The sequence below is a fragment of the Dreissena polymorpha genome, chromosome 6 (assembly GCF_020536995.1).
Source record: "Dreissena polymorpha isolate Duluth1 chromosome 6, UMN_Dpol_1.0, whole genome shotgun sequence".
NCBI classification, from domain to species: domain Eukaryota; kingdom Metazoa; phylum Mollusca; class Bivalvia; order Myida; family Dreissenidae; genus Dreissena; species Dreissena polymorpha.
The window spans coordinates 68,466,485-68,487,472 of NC_068360.1; the positions used below are offsets into that span (position 1 = coordinate 68,466,485).

Genomic DNA, 20,988 nt, shown 5'->3' on the forward strand with positions numbered 1-20,988 from the left:
TCATGGCATACCAGACAAGTTACAGGTGATGCGCCACCATCCGTCATCATGGGCGCTCATGGCAGACCAGACAAGTTACAGGTGATGCGCCACCATCCGTTATCATGGACGCTCATGGCAGACCAGACAAGTTACAGCAGATGCGCCACCATCCGTCATCATGGACGCTCATGGCATACCAGACAAGTTACAGGTGATGCGCCACCATCCGTTATCATGGACGCTCATGGCAGACCAGACAAGTTACAGCAGATGCGCCACCATCCGTCATCATGGACGCTCATGGCAGACCAGACAAGTCACAGGTGATGCGCCACCATCCGTCATCATGGACGCTCATGGCAGACCAGACGAGTTACAGGTGATGCGCCACCATCCGTCATCATGGACGCTCAGGGCAGACCAGACAAGTTACAGGTGATGCGCCACCATCCGTCATCATGGACGCTCATGGCAGACCAGACAAGTTATAGGCGTGTGGAGCAACCTGCTTATACATCCTCATTACGAGCATGTAGATAGCCATAGATCTGAACTGACTACATATTGACATGGGCTACTATGAATGATATATAAATAATGGCAGTGCATGCAACAATATATCGACATATCGTGAACTAAATCTAGAGAGAAAGAGTATGTGAGTAGTCTGTTTCTCTCTCTCTTATTTAATCTAGACCTAGTCACAACAGGGGTGGACATATCCTCACCCTACGACGCATACATACAGGATCTGGCACGAGTTCTCATATCAAACCATATTTTATTGAACGAGTTCAGGAATTTTCTTAGTAAGCGAACCTTTGGCGAGCTTCCTTACGAATTTCATGGACGAGTTTAATAAATTACGGTATCTAATGGCAACGAGCATCAGAACTTTTTTATCACATGCTTTTCTACAACAAGGACATGGTAAAAAAAACTGTGTAGAATGACATTAAATAATAATTGACGATAACATATCAGTTAATGTCTCTCATAGGCAAAAACAAAAATAAACTAATTTTAACCTGAGCAATTATTTCAAAGAAAAGATTTAAACGACATTTTGATACGTGTATTATTTAAACAATAACGATGTCGTGCATGTACTTATTTTAAGCGTTTCTGAACAAGTTCTTGCCACCACAAACGCAAACATAATTTACAGCTTGAATGTATTGCGTTTATCTTTCTTTAAATTAGAATATAAAATAATGAACAGAACAAAGATCCCAAATCGGAACAGTCACGCCGAATGACAAAGCTCTGTTAGTATAGCACTTGGCTACACATGCGAGGATAGCGGGGCGATAACCGGCTAGAAATCTTGGAATATGTCATACAATTCTTTCAAACGCCATCCTACCCTACCTCCAATATGTCATACAATCCTTTCAACCGCCATCCTCCCATACCTCCAATATGTCATACAATCATTTCTACCGCCATCCTCCCCTACCTCCAATATGACATACAATCCTTTCTACCGCAATCCTCCCCTACCTCTGATTCAATAAAGGCAGTTGTGAGTTATTTGCATAGGTGTGTGAACTTCGTAACGGTTAAAATAGCTAACACGTCTAACGTCTATAATCGGCCCAAGCCGTATAACAGCCCTCGGCCCGTAATATCGACAACGGGCCGGTTATTCCCATCCTGCAAAGCTCTTCCGTATGTTCTTTTCAAAATACATGTAAAATAAATAAAAAAAACATGCGTTTTCTTCAGTGTTAGCGCGGCAAAGAACATCGTATTTCAAATTCAATTTTGCGCACCTGTTCACGGATATTTTTAGAACCAGACTGGACCCATTTTGGCCCATCCATAATACGCTTTTAAGTGTTCTTTATAAAACGCCAATGCTGCATTCTGATGGCACTGGTCTTTATGTTAGGTGCATTTACTAAGTTGTTTTGTGTAAACTACATTTTGTCCTGTAGAAACATCATTTTTTTCTGTACATTTTTTATTATGCTATGTGCATTTGCAATATCGTTTTGTACTAACGCAATTTGGTTAGGTGCATACATCATTTCGTTCTGTGCATTCGTCATTATGTTGTGTGCATTTACCAACCCGTTTTGTAATAACGACATTTTGTTAGGTGCATACATCATTTCGTTCTGTGCATTTGTCATTATGTTGTGTGCATTTGTCATTATGTTGCGTGCATTTGTCATTATGTTATGTGTGTTTGTCATTATGTTGTGTGCATTTGTCATTACATTATGTTGTGTGCATTTGTCATGATGTTGTGTGCAAGTGTCATTATGTTGTGTGCATTTGTCATTATGTTGCGTACATTTGTCATTATGTTGGGTGCATTTGTCATTATGTTGTGTGCATTTGTCATTATGTTGGGTGCATTTGTCATTATGTTGTGTGCATTTGTCATTATGTTGTGTGCAAGTGTCATTATGTTGTGTGCATTTGTCATTATGTTGTGTGCATTTGTCATTATGTTGCGTACATTTGTCATTATGTTGGGTGCATTTGTCATTATGTTGTGTGCATTTGTCATTATGTTGGGTGCATTTGTCATTATGTTGCGTGCATTTGTCATTATGTTGGGTGCATTTGTCATGATGTTGTGTGCAAGTGTCATTATGTTGTGTGCATTTGTCATGATGTTGTGTGCAAGTGTCATTATGTTGTGTGCATTTGCCATTATGTTGCGTACATTTGTCATTATGTTGGGTGCATTTGTCATTATGTTGTGTGCATTCGTCATTATGTTGGGTGCATTTGTCATTATGTTGTGTGCATTTGTCATTATGTTGGGTGCATTTGTCATTATGTTGCGTGCATTTGTCATTATGTTATGTGTGTTTGTCATTATGTTGTGTGCATTTGTCATTACATTATGTTGTGTGCATTTGTCATTATGTTGTGTGCATTTGTCATTATGTTGCGTACATTTGTCATTATGTTGGGTGCATTTGTCATTATGTTGTGTGCATTCGTCATTATGTTGGGTGCATTTGTCATTATGTTGTGTGCATTTGTCATTATGTTGGGTGCATTTGTCATTATGTTGCGTGCATTTGTCATTATGTTATGTGTGTTTGTCATTATGTTGTGTGCATTTGTCATTACATTATGTTGTGTGCATTTGTCATGATGTTGTGTGCATTTGTCATTATGGTGGGTGCATTTGTCATGATGTTGTGTGCAAGTGTCATTATGTTGTGTGCATTTGTCATTATGTTGGGTGCATTTGCCATTATGTTGCGTACATTTGTCATTATGTTGGGTGCATTTGTCATTATGTTGTGTGCATTCGTCATTATGTTGGGTGCATTTGTCATTATGTTGTGTGCATTTGTCATTATGTTGGGTGCATTTGTCATTATGTTGTGTGCATTTGTCATTATGCTGTGTGCAATTGTCATAATGTTGTGTGCATTTATCATTATGTTGTGTGCATTTGTCATTATTTTGTGTGCATTTGTCATGATGTTGTGTGCATTTGTCATTATGGTGGGTGCATTTGTCATTATGTTGTGTGCATGTGTCATTGTGTTGTGTGCATTTGCCATTATGTTGTGTGCATTTACTATTTCGTTCTGTACTAACGACATTATGTTTTGTGCATACATCATTTCATTATGTGCCAACGTCGTTATCATGTTCGGATACGTTACACTGGGCAATAAAAGAGAGAATACCGGTGTGCACTGAAAAAGGTTACATTCCACTAGAAAACGGCCGAAAAAACGTTGCACAAACAGTCGATTTCGACTTTTGACAAGTTCTTTCTTGATAATCAAGATACATTTTACGAAGAAAATTTAAATTTGATGTTAAGAAGTTTTTTTTTTCTATCTTGTATATATCCCAATACATATATCATGTACCCTATCAAGCCTTTTCTATAGCCAAGTTGGCTACTTTTCATGCGGGTAAATAGAATTTATAAAAAAAATACCGTGAATAATATATTTTCATCAGAATATAAATGCAAAGAAAACGTTGTAAAATATACAAATATTATATAAACAATTATCTTAATTGATATGATAACCCCTACTGATGAATTTCATTATAACACATTGAAATAAAAAAAGTAAAATCTTTGCCTATTATCGAGGTAATTAAAGTGAAAGCAAGTCATCAAGAAAAGGTAGAAATAATAAAATATATTACGATGAGAAAAATGTGTAATACTAATAAGGCACTACTAGATCTATACTGATAAGTGATATATATTTTATATTTCTATGAATATATTTAGATAGCTGAAGCGGGAGCTGTAGCTTTAACTATAATCAACCCCGGACTTATCTAAATTTGAAAGAAAAAAACTAACTTAAAATGAATTGACAAACATTTAGGTATAAATCTATTTGGACTATAAAAAGTTTTAAGAATAAAACTATAACTTATAACAATTAATTATTGACATCTGTTATTTTTTCTTGTACATTACATAGATCTAGAAGGTCTAAGGTCTTTAACATTAAAATGAATTGTAAAATCTGAGACCGAAATGAGCACGTGTATTATGAATTAATTTGTTGGAAATCACTTAGTTTCATTTCTTGGCCAGTAACTGACAGATATATACATTACACTAACTTCCCCACATTCTTCATACAGCATTACGCCTCATTTCGCCACATTACGTAGAAATGTATACATTGCTGTATTTAGGTGTACACACCGCATTTTTACGCCCCTGAGAATGACTAGAACAAAAGGATGTAACAAATTATGGCAGTATTAGACGAAAACCAGGGATGTAACTTTCATATATTATAATTATGGAAAAAAAACTTTTTAACATCGAATTTTAATTTCTTCGTAAAATTTATCTTGATTACAATTTCCTGTAGCTGATGGTGCTTGCGTGCTACTGTGGCTTGTATGAACTGTATCACTACCACCAGTTGCTATTTGTCGCAACCTTGAGCGATCCCAAATGGTCTCCACTCCGATTCTACTAAATTCACAATCAGGCATTTCTTTCATTATCTTGAAATAAACTTTTTCGCCTATCAATCTCGGTAAAATGGCGCTTAAGCCAACAGCTGCGAGAGCGCCTTCCAACGTGGTTAGGTCACAATATACTAAATAGTTTCCCTATATAATTCAAGCAACATCTTTGAGCGAAAATAAATGCAACATTTTGCACATAGAGACGCCCATATAGTGTAGCAAATGATACCCTAAATATGGGACCAGAGTAGTCTATGAAAGCCAACAGCAAGTTTTATATATCAAAATGCAGGTCTAAGTCTGAATTTTATTGTAATTGGTATTATTTTTTCCGTAAGTGTTGGAGTTGCCATGGAAACAAAATGGCGTCAAAGATGGCCGCCAAAACCAAAAGCACACCTTAAGTTGAATAGTTGGCCATATTAAGCATTTTGTCATGGCAATTTCTATATTTTATACCATAATACATAACATTATAAATTAAAATAGACGTTTTCAGTGAAAACAGCAGCAAAATGCTTGTAATATATATTTGTAAACCATTTATTTGAAATAAAATGAATAAAAAACACTCATGCGGGTGCTGTTTTTAATAATATATTGATTTATAATAACATATATTGAGAAAAACACAGTTTAAATTGTGATTGGTTCAATTATTAACTTTATTTTCAAATAATCCTTTAAAAAATGTAAAGTATGCATTGACATCAGGATCTCGTTCAACCCTATGTTCCGCCCCTAATTTGTCAAATAATTGAATAAGATCACGCAAGCGAGCCAATGGAATAAACTACTCTGAGATATAATTACGATATAGAGAAAATAATGTAATAATATTAACATTGTAGATATAATTAGGTTTCAGTTTCTAAAATTTACTTTCGAATAGTAGCTTTTACCAGTAAGCTCTGTTAGTCTAGAGATTAACATGTATTGAATAAGTCATAAAAGACTAGTAAACACAGGCATGTTTTTTGCTTAGCTTTGTTTCAATTTTATGTCATTAATGTTGAAATCTTATTAAATGATGAGAAGTCTTTAAAGTAGAAAAAAAAAACACAATTGCAAACTATTTTGTTTGCGTGGACTAAGTTCAAACATAGTTTCTTTTCACCTCAGACAGTAAGTTTGTGATTGCTTCCCTTTGTTATTATTAAGACAAGACCTTGCAATCGTGATATATCGGCTATCTCGGATTCCTCCGTAAGATAGATTTATGAAATAAATCGTCTGCTGATCCAGAGTGATGACCTTGATGTTCTGTCTGCAGAAAATGAAACAAAAACAAATTTTGGCAAAGCGTTTTTCCTCTATATAAAGTAAGTACCGTAAATCGGCACCATTCCCAATGGAACCATTTTTCCCAATTTCAAAATGAAAATTAATTCCCAATTCAAATAAAAAAATTCCCAATTCGCAGGAAAAACATCGGGAGTATGAATGATTAGCGGAAAGGGCCCTTTTCCGCGGAAAGGGTTTTCGGTGTTCGGAAAGGGCCTAAATAATTTTATTTTCAATGTTTTAAAAACATTTATTTGTATTTTCATAAACAACACCTTACATTGTATTTTTATTTTAAATTTCATTCAAATCCATCAAGAAATGATTTAACATTATAAATTTATTTTCAATGTTTTAAAAACATTTATTGGTATTTTCATAAACAACACCTTACATTGTGTTTATATTTTAAATTTCATTCAAATCCATCAAGAAATGATTTAACTTTACAATATTTTTGAATACCGTACGATACGAGAAACGTAAAGGGGCGAGCACCACGGAAAGGGCTCGTAGCGGAAAGGGCTCGGCCTTCGGAAAGGGGCTACCATTATTGATTTTAAAATTTTGAAAGACATTTATTGGTATTTACATAAACGAAACCTAACTTTTTGTTTACATTTTCAATTGCATTCAAATCCACCAAGAAATGCTTTAAATTGTACAATATTGTTGAATCCCGTACGATACGAGTAACGGAAAGAGCTCGTTGCGGAAAGGGGCGTCGGCCTTCGGAAAGGGGACATTTATTTGCAATATTAATAAGTATGATATGAATGGCATACGCTTTGTAATTTAGTTAACAAATATGTATTGGGTAAAATCAAATGATAATGTATCGTTTTAAAGGGACTGTCCAACAGTCAAAAGCGTCGTTCGACGCGAATCGATATTTTGGGGAACTACGAGGATTGCTTATATAGCTATAAAAATACCTCCGAATTAATCGTGATCGTGGATGGTCGAGTGGTAAAGTCGGGAGACATTTTACTCCATAACTCCATGACTCTAGGGGTCAGTGGTTCGAGTCTTGTGGAGGTTAACGCTTTTTCTTCTTTTTAAATTTGTATTCTTATTTTTTACTGAAGATTTTTGTTCAAATGTTAAATTTATCAATATAAAGCATTTTAAGCAGTTAATGACAAGCTTTAATACATGCCAAAATCTGTTGGACAGTCCCTTTATATTCTTAAAATGCATTTATGCAAAATAGTAAAAAGCTCTTTAATTAAAACCTCAATATAATTAAATTTGATTGGTAATACAATTTATTTACATTAATAATTTAATTGGGATGTAAATAGATGAGAATGAAATATGCTATTAAATGAAAAAACAACTTTTTACGGATCTGTCCAACTTTTATGAATAAATCATGTTAGGTGTTAAACATACCGGACATAGCAAGGCAAAGGAACACCGCTACAATAATCGCGTACCTCATGTTAACTATCAAGAAGAAAGACCATTATGTAAACATTATTAGGAATCTTGCAAATGTACCAAAGATTATAAAGACATTGACTTCGCATTATTTATTACATTGAAAAAATATATTAAATTATAATTTTTGTTAAATGGTTCCATAATAAAAAAAAGTCTCTTCGTTAAATATTGTTCTCAACACAATTTTGTTTCGGTGAAACTTCGAGAGCGCTGGAAAAACGTATAAATAGTAGTAATAATATACGAAGTAGTTATAGCAGAACGGTATCGTTGTAAAAGTCCCACTATCCAATAATATAAATGTGTGCAGTGTACATCTTTATCATTGTACATCATTATGCTTGACGATATCATTAGTATATCATCGTCAATTGGTAAATATGCATAATGCCATACAATCTTGAATATACGTGTAGTAAAAAATAGGTGTCAAACTCAATGTGAAATAGAAACAACAGACTGCTTTAAATAAACTTCAATATGATTGAAATAGTTGTTACAACAGTAATACAGTCAACTCTTTGGCATGTTTTCACGTGATTGTTCAATTTAATAGCTCCGTTAATCACGACATTATTTATTCACATCATTCAGTTAAATGTGGGTTTCAGCGTGTGTTCATAAATATTACAAGCAGATTGTACATCTCTCTTAATATTCAAATAATTTATTATCAAATTTGCGCGGTGCAGAATGATTTAAATACCTGCGTAGAAACACTGCAACATCAGGGGTTTTTTAGTTGGTCGCGTTAGCGGCCAGCTAAATTTACAGGGCATATTTTGCAAATCAGTATGTGCTTAGAAGCCTTAAGTATGGAAAGAACCACAACTCACTCTGCAAGGGACGATTACCGCTGCCTTTCTGCAGCAGACGACAAATGATTCTGCTTTAGCAGTGAGTGTATATACCCTCTAGCAGTGAGTTTATATACCAGCTTGTAAGTCGACATTGGCCAGTCTAGTGTTTATCATTGAAATCTGTACATATTGGCTGCTTTCAGGGAAAATGGGGCTTAATGCACGTCAAATAAGATAAGCCTATGCACACTGATTAGTCTGTGCAATGCGCACAAGCTAATCAAAGACGACAACAGCGAACAACTTCAGTGCCTTCAGTGCTTTGATAATTATCGTCTTTGATGTGGTCGAATAGAAAACCATACAGACACGCTATGTGTACTGTTAAACAGGTAACATAATTTTGACAACTTTTAATTATACGATATTAGGTCTAATCCGTTCGAAACAAATACGTCAAGCGTTTCATTAAATCACTATTATAAAAGCCATAAAATACACGAAAAATTCAATTTTACGCAAAATCACATTTTAGTAAAATGTAAGTATTAATATAACTTGAAATATCGTTACTCCAAATCGCTGCATGTTGACCAATAAACAACCATGGATCAGCATATTTTTAAGAAATGAACATTGATTTTGCAAAAAAATTATGAACACGATTAAATCATCGTTATTCAGTGTGTGTGTTTTGTTTTTGCTGTATGCGCACATGTCTTATTATTTACGCAATTACGGTTTAAAAACTTTAAGCCTTATTTTGTAATCATGTGTTACATTTCCGAAAAGTGTGACCAATAAAATACGAAAATAACAACGTACCTGATGTCGCTTTCAGATATGTGTATAGAAACGAAATAAACACATGTTGTTTCTTAATATACAAATTGCTGTCGATATCAACGTCATCACATCCTGTCCGTATTTTGAAAGATTTAGTATACGTAAGCAAGTTTGACGTTTTTAATTTATAATACAAACAACAAGGTGTAGTTTAACAATTCACTCCCAACTGTGACTGGATCAAAATATAGACACAGTGAAAGATCGTGCTAGGAAAATTTATATACAAATTCCGGTCGATATCAACGTCATCACATCCTGTTAGTATTTTGAAAGATTTATTATATGTAAGCAAGTTTGACGTTTTCAGTTTTTAATACAAACAACATTTGCATTTTCATAAACGAAACGTTACTTTATGTTTACATTTTAAATTTCATTCAAATCCACCAAGAAATGGTTTAATTTCCAAATATTTTTGAATGCCTTACGATATGAGTAATGAAAATAGACGAGCAAATTCCTGTGTCGCGCATGTTTATTACTCGTACTTCCTGTTCACCTTTGACGAGGTTGTACAGCGTATTAATAAATTGTGGTAAATCTTGTTGTCGCCACTGTGTTGCATTTTTTAAGACATGATTTGCACTTTCACAATTGTTGTGTGTCCAACAATTGTTTACTGTAACGTGAACGGGGGTGTGATCACACTGCTTAGATATACGAATAATTTTCCTTCAGCCTACCTGGCTTATGATACGATATTATTAACAAATGATGGGGGCATATAAACATGAATTAATTAACTTCAATCAAAACTTACAACAATAACTGAGACACCTAAAAAAACGCCTGCCTGTGCGATTATTAATTACAGTCACCGTGCTTTCACTATGACGGCTAGAATACTTATCCCCTAAAACAGTCCACTCATATACACAGTATGCACACAGTGGACAATACAAGCCTATCTGAGTGTTTCAAAACTGGAGTCACCATGCACTCCAGTCCACGAGTATGGAACCTATTCCTACAATAGCACTGTCACACAGAAGCTACCAGGAAGACCCTGGGCACCGGTCTGCTAATGCTCTGTTCTTCTAACTTTATTGTAATAACGACACATCGTTACATTTACTATCAACATAACAATTTGTCATTACATTGTTCATGATCATTATCTTTATATGTATTTAATTGTAAACAGCTTATTAGTAATGCTCATATCAATCAAATTTCATTTTAAACATGATGAAAAGGGATATGACAGAAATTTAAATACGTCATGTTAATTTATTTGCACCAGTTAAGTACTGCTGGAGAACATGTTGTATCCTGGACAAGATTATAAAATTGCCACATAAATCCTTTGATGTCTGACATTTGCGGTTACAATATAAAGAAGTGAAACTCCAGCTGTTGGAGTAGTATTGAATTATTATTATAAACAATTAGTAGGTCCTTCATTTAAGGCAAGTGACCGAATGCCCAAACAGTACAAAAGAGCACAATACAGCACAATACAAAACAACATAAACACAAATAAGAATAAAGCTGGGGTCACCGCCTTGGAACGGTCAATGCAAAGCATTGGGGGTTTAAACCGGTTTTGGAGCGCTCAACCTCACACTTGGCCTAGTAATATTCATAATACATTTAAGTGTAAATAAAATTTAACCTCATAGCATTGTAACTCAAATGAAACAATAATAAAAGGGAATTAAAACGCATTCAATTTAATTACCATTTAATTACTCAATGGTATTGAAGTTACCAGAGCAACAGAGTTACAACATTTTGAGGAACGATGGAATGAAACTATGAACAAGTGTCAACTACATTCCTTCTTTATAGAAAAAGATTTAAAAATATAGCACCATGCCGTTTATATTTCAGATCATCATCGCACAAATACAGGAATTAGCAGCAATAATGGGTGTAAAAGTTCCATATAACATTGCTTGGTTGTTTATGTACTGCTAAAAAATAAATCAAACAAGAAACGCCTGCCACAGAGAAAATAAAATTATAAACCCAATGACCTATGCCTGTAGATTACAACTGGGAAAGTTGGTCGTATGACGTCACAACAATCAATGTACCCAGGAACAGAGAAAGAGTTATGACGTAATTGACAAGCGAAGACACAATGACGTGAACAAAATCCAGGGGCAGTACTGTAAAGTAAAAATAAAAATATTAATGGGGCGGTACTGCAAAATTGAACTACTAATAAAACAAGTTTAGGTGATTAAATATTAAGAATCAAATGTATACAAATTGTAATTCCATTAAAGCGACATTATTGGAATCAAACAGTATATAGGTGTTTTGACAACTGACGACAGAAATGACAAGCCCGACAATCACTGGTTGTCAAGGTGCAAACCTTGGTGGGAAGAACCTGTGACTCACTCGGTTTTAATATTTACATCTAGTTGATAAAACATTGTTAACAAGTATGTTCAAAAATTGTTATATTGTTCATATATGTGAGTGTATGTCATTGCACAATAATTTTGACATGTTCATCTTATTTTAAAATAATGTATAAAACAGTATGATTTAAAACATGTATGTGTCACAAAATACATGTGAGGTGGTTCCAAAAGGCATTTCTGAAAAAAAAGATTGTTTTGTGATGTTACATCCTTTAATATTATAGTCAGTGAATGGTTTTGTCAATCTAAATGACAGTTTTTTTTGTATTAATCATTATCTTCTTAAATACTAAATATAGATAACATTTTAATAGTATGTAACCTGTTTTAAATTGTACATCTAGTTGATGAAAAGTTCATTATTGGTTTAGATTGTTATATTATTTGAAGCATGTTCATCTTAAATATAATAATGTATCTAACAGTATGTTTTATATATGTGTCACAAAACACATGTTAGCTTGTTCCAAACTGCATAACTGATATATTTCATGATTGTTATGTAATGTAAAATCTATGATAATACTCGGTAAATGATGTTGGTAATATAAATTGCACTGTTTGTGTGTTATTTATTATTTTCTTGCATTTAAGTGTAAAAAAGTGTTATAATAGACACTAATTCGTTTTGACCTTGCCATTTTTTTTATCTATGAACTGAGTTGTTGTTAATAATGTATTGTATAAATATACAATATTAAATTACTTTAAATACATTATGGTGTTGTTATTCAAAATAAAATTTATTTAAACTAATATGGTTGATTTAATTTTGCCTTTACATATAAGTGTCGGCCATGATGTACGCCATCTTGTTTTTTTTTTACGATCTCCGACCTATTTGGAGAAAACGAAAGTCGTTTTCAATAACTACAGACCTATACGAACATTTTGACATATAACACTTGCTGTTGAAAATCGTAGACCAGTTACCCCCTAAAATAAGCTAATAATCTGGGCCCGTTTGCTACACTAATAACCATACCTTTTCTTAAAGGCCATTCTAAGCGGAGTCGATTTGTGCAATAAAAAAAGATATGTCATGTACGAACCAAGAAAACACTTGTCAAAAGTCAAACACGACTGTTTTTGCAACTTTTTTTTCGGTCGTTTTCTAGTGGAATGTAACCTTTTTTAGTGCTCTCTCTTTTATTGCCCAGTGTAACGTATCCGAACATGATAACGACGTTGGCACATAATTAAATAATGTATGCACAAAACATAATGTCGTTAGTACAGAACGAATTAGTAAATGCACACAACAAAATGACAAATGCACACAACATAATGACAAATGCACACAACATAATGACAAATGCACCCAACATAATGACAAATGCACCTAACGTAATGACAAATGCACACAACATAATGACTAATACACACAACATAATGATAAATGCACACAACATAATGACAAATGCACACACCATAATGACAAATGCACCCAACATAATAACAAATGCACACAACGTAATGACAAATGCACACAACATAATGACAAATGCACACAACATAATGACAAATGCACCCAACATAATGACAAATGCACACAACATAATGACAAATGCCTACAACATAATGACAAGTGCACATAACATAACGACAAATGCACACAACATAATGTAATGACAAATGCACACAACATAATGACAAATGCACACATCATAATGACAAATGCACGCAACATAATGACAAATGCACACAACATAATGACAAATTCACATAACATAATGACAATTGCACACAACATAATGACAATTGCACACACCATAATGACAAATGCACACAACATAATGACAAATGCACACAACATAATGACAATTGCACACAACATAATGACAAATGCACACACCATAATGACAAATGCACACAACATAATGACAAATGCACAGAACGAAATGATGTTTCTACAGGACAAAATGTAGTTTACACAAAACAACTTAGTTAATGCACAGAACATAAAGACCAGTGCCATGAGAAGGCAGCACTGGCGTTCCGTAGTTCTCTATACGGTTCACAATACAATAACAGTTGCTTAGAACTGTGTTATAACAAAACAGCGCAAAATAACACTTCTGTACAAAATGAACACAATTCAAATAATGTATCTCAGCTCTACAGCAATATGGGCTCCATACGGGTGGAATATCGACATGCACACATGGACAGTATGTCTTATATGGGTACGTTATAGGCTATTTAATATGGACATTCAACTTTACAGCTATAAGGGTTAAATATGGGCAAGAGCATATGGACTTCTCATGACAATGTTTACTGGAGAGAAACCCATGTAATAGTTGCGGTTAATAACTTCCCGAGGCATAGAAGCTATACACACATATGAAGCTCTAGTTTACATTGGTATTAAATATCCAAAAGATTGCATGGTGTTTTGTACCATATTTCATAGCGTTCAATAAATCGATCACAGCCTACCGCTCGGGTAAGCGCCGGTTATTCAGCAGATAAGATGGAAGAAAATCTGTCACATTATTGAACAACTTCGTTTGTCATGTGTGTGCACGAAACATAATATCGAGTAAAAGAATTAATGTAATATCATGTGATGATGATATTTCAGTTTACTTTCAGTTTATTAGAAATCGGCAAAATATTTGCCTTTGGCCATTTACAAATAAAAAAAACTTATGGCAAAGACAATCATATACATATATACAAATACAATTTCTATTTCATTTCTATTAACAGAATCGAAGGCCCTCTGGTAGTCAATAAAAATACACCATAATGTTGACTTTTTAGCTAAAACTTTCCGTATGATAGAGGGCAATAAGAAAATGACACCGATCGTTGATGGAACGGACCCCATCCGAGTATTTACGTATTTCAGTATTCAAATATTCGGAAAAAATCAAAATCGTACAATATTGAGTTAATATTCCTATATATCGCCGATTCTTCCGGAGGAGTATAACAAAAACATAAGCATCATTTTCAGACTGTAAACAACATTTATCAATTTTAAACCATATTAACCCTTTATATATATTATATATATATATATATATATATATATTATACATATTATATATATATTATAGTAATGATGATGATGATGATCATTAAATAATAAAGATATTATTGTTAAAAATATAGTTGTTTTTTCACATGTTATACAAGTGTGATGATTTTGTTTCCATATGTTTTTTGTTTGTGTTCATTGTGTGGGCGTAGCATATTTGTTTTGGTGTACCTATTAACTCTTAAAAGCTTGTATAACAGAGGCTCGACAAATTATTAAATAAAATAACCAACGGCAGCGACAACACAAGCAATACACAACAGGATGTCTGTACGCATTCCAGCCCATTCTGGCTATAAGACGACGCCGAGCCAGCAACGAGGTAATGTCGCTAGTGTCGGTTTTTGGTATGTCGTGAGCCCAGCTGCACGGAACTAATCGCGGTCTGTATTTGGAAACTGAAATGTCTTCACGAGCAAATTGCGGTAATTGCTGCCGTAATGACCCGTAAATACCGCACAGGAGATAGATCTGTTACATCACTGATGAAATTACACGGAGAAGTCATTTGAACTTTAACATTGTCATACACAACTTCCGATTGGTTGACATGCTTTTCTTGTGATGCATTGATTCCTTGCAGCTTCCGAACAATATAATAGGCTAATCAAGGTTTTATATTCTTATGAGAACGGGTTATAACGTTTAGCAACTGTGGTGTCAACGATATTGCAGCATTAAGGCAAAGATGACGGCACTGGCGGTTAATGCGATAATCCGTTTGTTTTTTAAACCTTCTTTACCACAGAGATAAATGGACAAATGCTATCCACCTTCGGTCAGCCTTCCTCATTCACGGTGAGCTAGCTGCGGATTGCTGCCTCTACGTATGGCGTCCCGGATGTTTCCCATGGGACCACTTGCTGTCTGCCGACAATAAGCATATCTCCATGAACGGTATATGATGCGAGGAACCTCTGATTACAATTTAATTAAGTTTGTTACACCAACGGCATTGTGTTATTGCGTTGTTTGATTACTATCGTTAATTTAAAAATTAACTAAAAAAACATTTGCATTTCCAACCTATATTCACAAACGCTTGAAATATGTAATATTTTACAGCACAGCTATCGGAAAGCACCAACATTGCGAAAACAGATACTCATGACATTTACTTCTTATTTCAGTTGATGTCAGACAGAGAGCAATGCTGCAATGCGAACTGCTGAATTTTGGATTCACAATTGCAACCTGAGTTCGGATATCATTCTCTTTTTTATGCTCGCATGATGTCACCAGTGAAAATGTCAATATTCTCATCTCGAGAGAATACTGCATTTATGTAGCATTTTCACAGTTTTAGCCCTGTAATGTATATCTTTGACACTTGTCAGTTTCAAAGAAACGAGCCATTTTGTTTTACTGGATTTCACACGTTCAAGTTACGGACTTAACAAGTATGTTAAGATTCATTGAATGATAATTCTCATAACAAGTCGCTTATTGCTTACTTGAACGACTTACTCGTTTGGAGCCTATAAACATCGTCACCAACCGTTTGTCAACATCATGCTAATTTGTATGTGAAACTGAAACTATTTATTCGTTAGATTCGGCAAGCACAATAGCAACCAACCAACAGACCTCTGAGGTAGAGTATATTAAGAGTTGGGGCAATCAATTACCCCGACCCTGCTGGTGGCTAATACGTCTGCAAGCTGACAGGGCCGCTATTTATGTGACCACGCTGCAATAGATAAGGCCAAGAGAAGCTTATCTGGCAATACAACGCAGGAACTAATCACGTTTATTACTTGATCTCAGTTGCCATTCGATGGAGAACTTTGAATGATGGAATGACTACTAAACAGAGGGAGTACACACCGATATCACACCACTGGCTACATGTAACATAAAGTTAGCGATGATTAGTTATTTGTGTGCTGGAACGCATGTACTAGCAATAATTTTAATTTTACAAATAGAATTGTTATCGGTTATATTGTTTGCTGTATATGTGGCGGATCATTTTTTCGAGGGCGTAAAATAACTCATTTTGTCAATCTAGCTATGTACTGAAGTTTTATACACCGTGCGATATGCTTATGGTTTGCGCTCTGTGTGTCAGTCAGTATGTCTGTCTGTCCGTCACACTTTTCTGGATCCTGCGATAACTTAAAAAGTTCTTAATATTTTTTCATGAAACTTGCAACATGGATAGATGGCAATATGGTTATTATGCACGTCATTTCATTTTGTTCCTACGTCAAAAATTGTGGTTGCTATGGCAACCCAAAAAAAGTAATTCTGAAAATGGTAGATTTTCTGACAATTGCGTAGCCGGTAGGGGACCATATTGCATGACAATAGCCTTGTTCTTTCTGTAACGCTATAAATTGTAGAAGTTTTGCGTTATAACATAACATGAATAAATGCATAAAATCAAGATGTATGTCCGCTGAAACACCAGTATGATTATGCTTTTACATGAATATTAATGTCTGGTGGCCGTCAAACGTTGCCAAAACCACGAACACAAATTATCAAAATCAATAAAATGACAATGTTAAACATTTGCAAATTTATTGACAACACATTTTGTTCTATCAAAAATCTTTCAGAGCCCTCTATAAGACAGCACAATTACCTCTGAGTCTTCTAGTAAAAGGTGAAGTGTTTTCATGAAACAGGTAACAGTGAAGTTTAACGGCATAGATTTGTACTTTTAAAATTTTCTTAAAACAGGCAACAGCGAGGTTGAACTCGCTGAAATTGTTTGTGTAGGTAAGTTACATGTTATTATACCGAATGATCAAGTTTACTGTCAGTAGGACTAAAGATAATTGCTAGAAAAAGCAGGTTTCCTTTCAATAATTTAAGTTTTGAGGGAGGAATAGTGTTTCAATTTTGTTTGTATGTAGCTTTAATGCAAACCTAGAGAGAGATTCCCTTTTTGACAGTTGGGATAGGATTAGTGTTAAGAAAAAAGAGGAACATGGTTTCCGCTCACACATTGAACGTGGATAGAGATGTTGTGCTGTAAGTGTGTTTAATGATGGATTAACAGAAGAACCAGTGTTCAAAGTTAATTACAATGAACTAAATAGGTAAAAAAGTGGATGTCCGACAAAAATGTACATTATACTTTCAAAGCGGAAGAATAATCGGGTGCTCTGTATTCATAGAGTTCTTGTTAATTGTCATTGTCGATTTGGCTTTGCTTTTTATTTAAAGCACATGCAGTAAAAACGTACTGCTTTGCACAATATCTTTTACACACAATCAAAGATAGATAGAACAATTATGATAGTATAATTCTGTGTAATGTCTTTTTTCGGATTATAGCGTAAGCATACTGAAAATATTTTTTGTCTTAAACGACATGGTTAAAGATCAAATAATAAGTTTATTAAGACTATAACAGGTAGTAGCGCATACAAATACTAATTTCATTTGGGAATCTTAATATTTCTTAGAATTAATGGATTTACCATTAGCCTTTTGCGTTTTTAAATTATTTGTTGCAGTAAAGATAAGAAAGAGCATCTTCTATGCAATTATCGTATCTTTTGCTCCTAATACACCAGAGAAATAGAATAAAGCAAATCACCGGATTAATTAAAGAAAAAAGATTGATATCTATTCCCGGGTTGGAGCATTCATCTTTGTTGTTCTTTTTGTACTAAATCATTGTGGTTTTGTATGTACACAGAAACATTCCATTTAGAAAATTTAATGCAGACACTAATTGGTCAATAACGATGTAGTTTGGTTGAAAGTTGAGAGGATTTCCTGATACAAATATAAATGAAGTCGGTGCTATAGATACGAAATGGAGTTTACTCAAACGTATTCTAGCAAATATATACCACCCGGGTGTTAAATTCGTTGTATTCGTGAAACGAAATATGCAGAATATCGATACCTACCTTATGTTTTGATACATTCCCTGTGTGTCTCGTGCAAGATATTACATGTTGAAATGACAATGGATCAATGTCATGGAAGCATTAATTCAAAGGAAAGATACCGTTCCAAACCAATATGACATTGTGTGAGATATGACTACAGGTATTGCATTCAAAAGTACTTTATGAAAAGCAGTAGAAAAGAAGCATGAAACAATGGCGTTGAGAGTGTATATTGTCTATTTATTACTTGTTTGCTCTAACGGAGGTGCTTGAATACATACACGTTTGTACAAGATGTCTGAAAACTTTTAAATGACGTTTATGTCTATGTTTGTTGTTTTTATGTTAATAATTGTATTTGTATTGATGCACTTTGAGCATGTCCTTTAATAATATGTAAATGGTCAAATGCGTTTTGTTCCAATAAAACACATGGACCTGACAAAATGACGGATAGTTACTTATTAGCTCATAGCGCAACACACAATATGTTTAAATGTTCCCTAAACAGAGCATGAAGGAAATGCTCATCTAAATATTGGAATTAAGCATTCCGTTATGTATAAGATTGGTGGAATTTTAACTGGGGAATAAGAGGGTCATTATCACTATCATTCTTTCTTTTTAAATGCCATTTATTTATTATCAATGTTGGAACAGTACAAAACAATGATACTGGACAGAAAAACGTGAATAGAAATTTGACAGCCACGATAATTGATCCTGGGATCTCTTATTGTAAAAGACTTCTCTTAAACTCTACAGCACGGAGGTTTATTATAATACAAATCGCGTATTTGACTCAATGACTGATATATTGTTTCAAATTTGACCGTGTATTTTACGCAAACACTTTAAAAACGTTCGGATGACGGTCCTGTACGCACGTACACAAAGTTCATTAAGGTTTAATAGTTAACAAATATTCAACACACTAAAAGCTCAAAAAAATCTAATTATAACCTCACTGACCAACATGTAAATCCGCTGTTAACTCTATAAAATACAACTTTTATATATAAATATTACGATACTGTGTTTGCGTAAATACCAGTATTCGATAACACGATAACACTAAGACAAACGCGTATTTAATTAAGCATGAATTTCGTGAGTACTTTTAAACGCCTCTGATAGTACACAGACTGAAACTACCGACCCTGTCTGCATCTCCGCATGTGCACAAACAAACGTACACGCCATATAATGGAATGTACCAAATGTTCAAATTTTAACATTCATTTTTTCTAAACTTCTGTCTAAGAATTGAAGGTCATTTTTCAGAAGAATGTCCTTATATACGGGTTATTTGGGGATATGAACACGGCCTTCATGCGAGGCACTGAAGAAAATCAGAAGCAATTCAACACAAAAATCTTGTAAGAAGATCGAATAAAATTGAAATTATAGATATACGAAGTGGCGTAGCTAAGAGCAGAACTGGTAAACCCGTACAAAGTACCTAACATTAATGTCATACAAATACAATAACAATCAAGGTTTAGGGCTAAACAGTTGTAAAGCACGATCGAAATTTAACTTCATTTTTCGGCGGAGCTGTCTTTACTCAGGTATTGACCTATATTTATATCAAATTAAATGTTTTGACAATTTCGGCCAGTTTGTCAAAATCATTAAAATATAAGGCCTTTTTGTAAATACTAGTGACACAGCATTGCCTTTTGCAGAAATGTAAACGTAGTTTTGATAGCAAAAATACTGTGCATCGTATAGAATGGCGTATCAGGAACAACAGACTCACAATCGAATCTCTAAACCTATACAGCTTGTGTGTAACACTTAACTTTTTACAACGCCTCACCGATTAAATATTTATAGTCATATTTAATAATTATTTATGATCATGTTGCATTATATAGAATATATTTTATATCGTATACTCACGGTTGTTCTTTACTGTTCCTTTCCCTGACATACGTACGAATTCAAATTATATAGTATATTATATTGACATTAAAACATGTTAAAGTACGAGCTCTTCCGCCAACGTTCCAGTTGTTTCAACTTTGCACTCTCTTGAACTACATAATATTCAACCTTGCAGGGTTTCCAGCTCACAGCGGGGTCTGCATGGCTGAAGGGTATCGACATTTGTGCGTTTGGTTATAATACACAAGTACCATCGTAAGATTTGTATATTCAAAATGCAATGAGGTTTACAGGAAATAAATATTTTGTAAAACACTTCAACGCTTAGAAAAGCAACTTCGCATTCAAAAACTTCAATCCTGTATGTTTAAACAGGGAAGAACACAATATCGTAAATACATAATATGACTTGTGTGGAAAAAATATAGTGCGATTATATGTAGTGTCATATATATCTAGGTAGACATGTTTGCCGTTCGAATATACATATATGTTATGGACATTAATTACTTTATATT

General features: G+C 34.2%; 1 protein-coding gene and 1 long non-coding RNA gene across 2 annotated transcripts in view; one reads left to right on the forward strand and one right to left on the reverse strand.

The window, feature by feature from the left end:
• The window catches only part of LOC127836448 (thrombospondin-1-like), a 49,044-nt gene that overhangs the window by 19,352 nt on the left and 8,704 nt on the right, over positions 1–20,988 (reverse strand). The gene's annotated exons all lie outside the window — the stretch shown is intronic.
• On the forward strand, positions 15,463–16,834 carry LOC127836449 (uncharacterized). The gene is made up of 2 exons (XR_008028770.1): positions 15,463–15,623; positions 15,857–16,834. It is a non-coding gene; the product is annotated as an uncharacterized LOC127836449 (long non-coding RNA).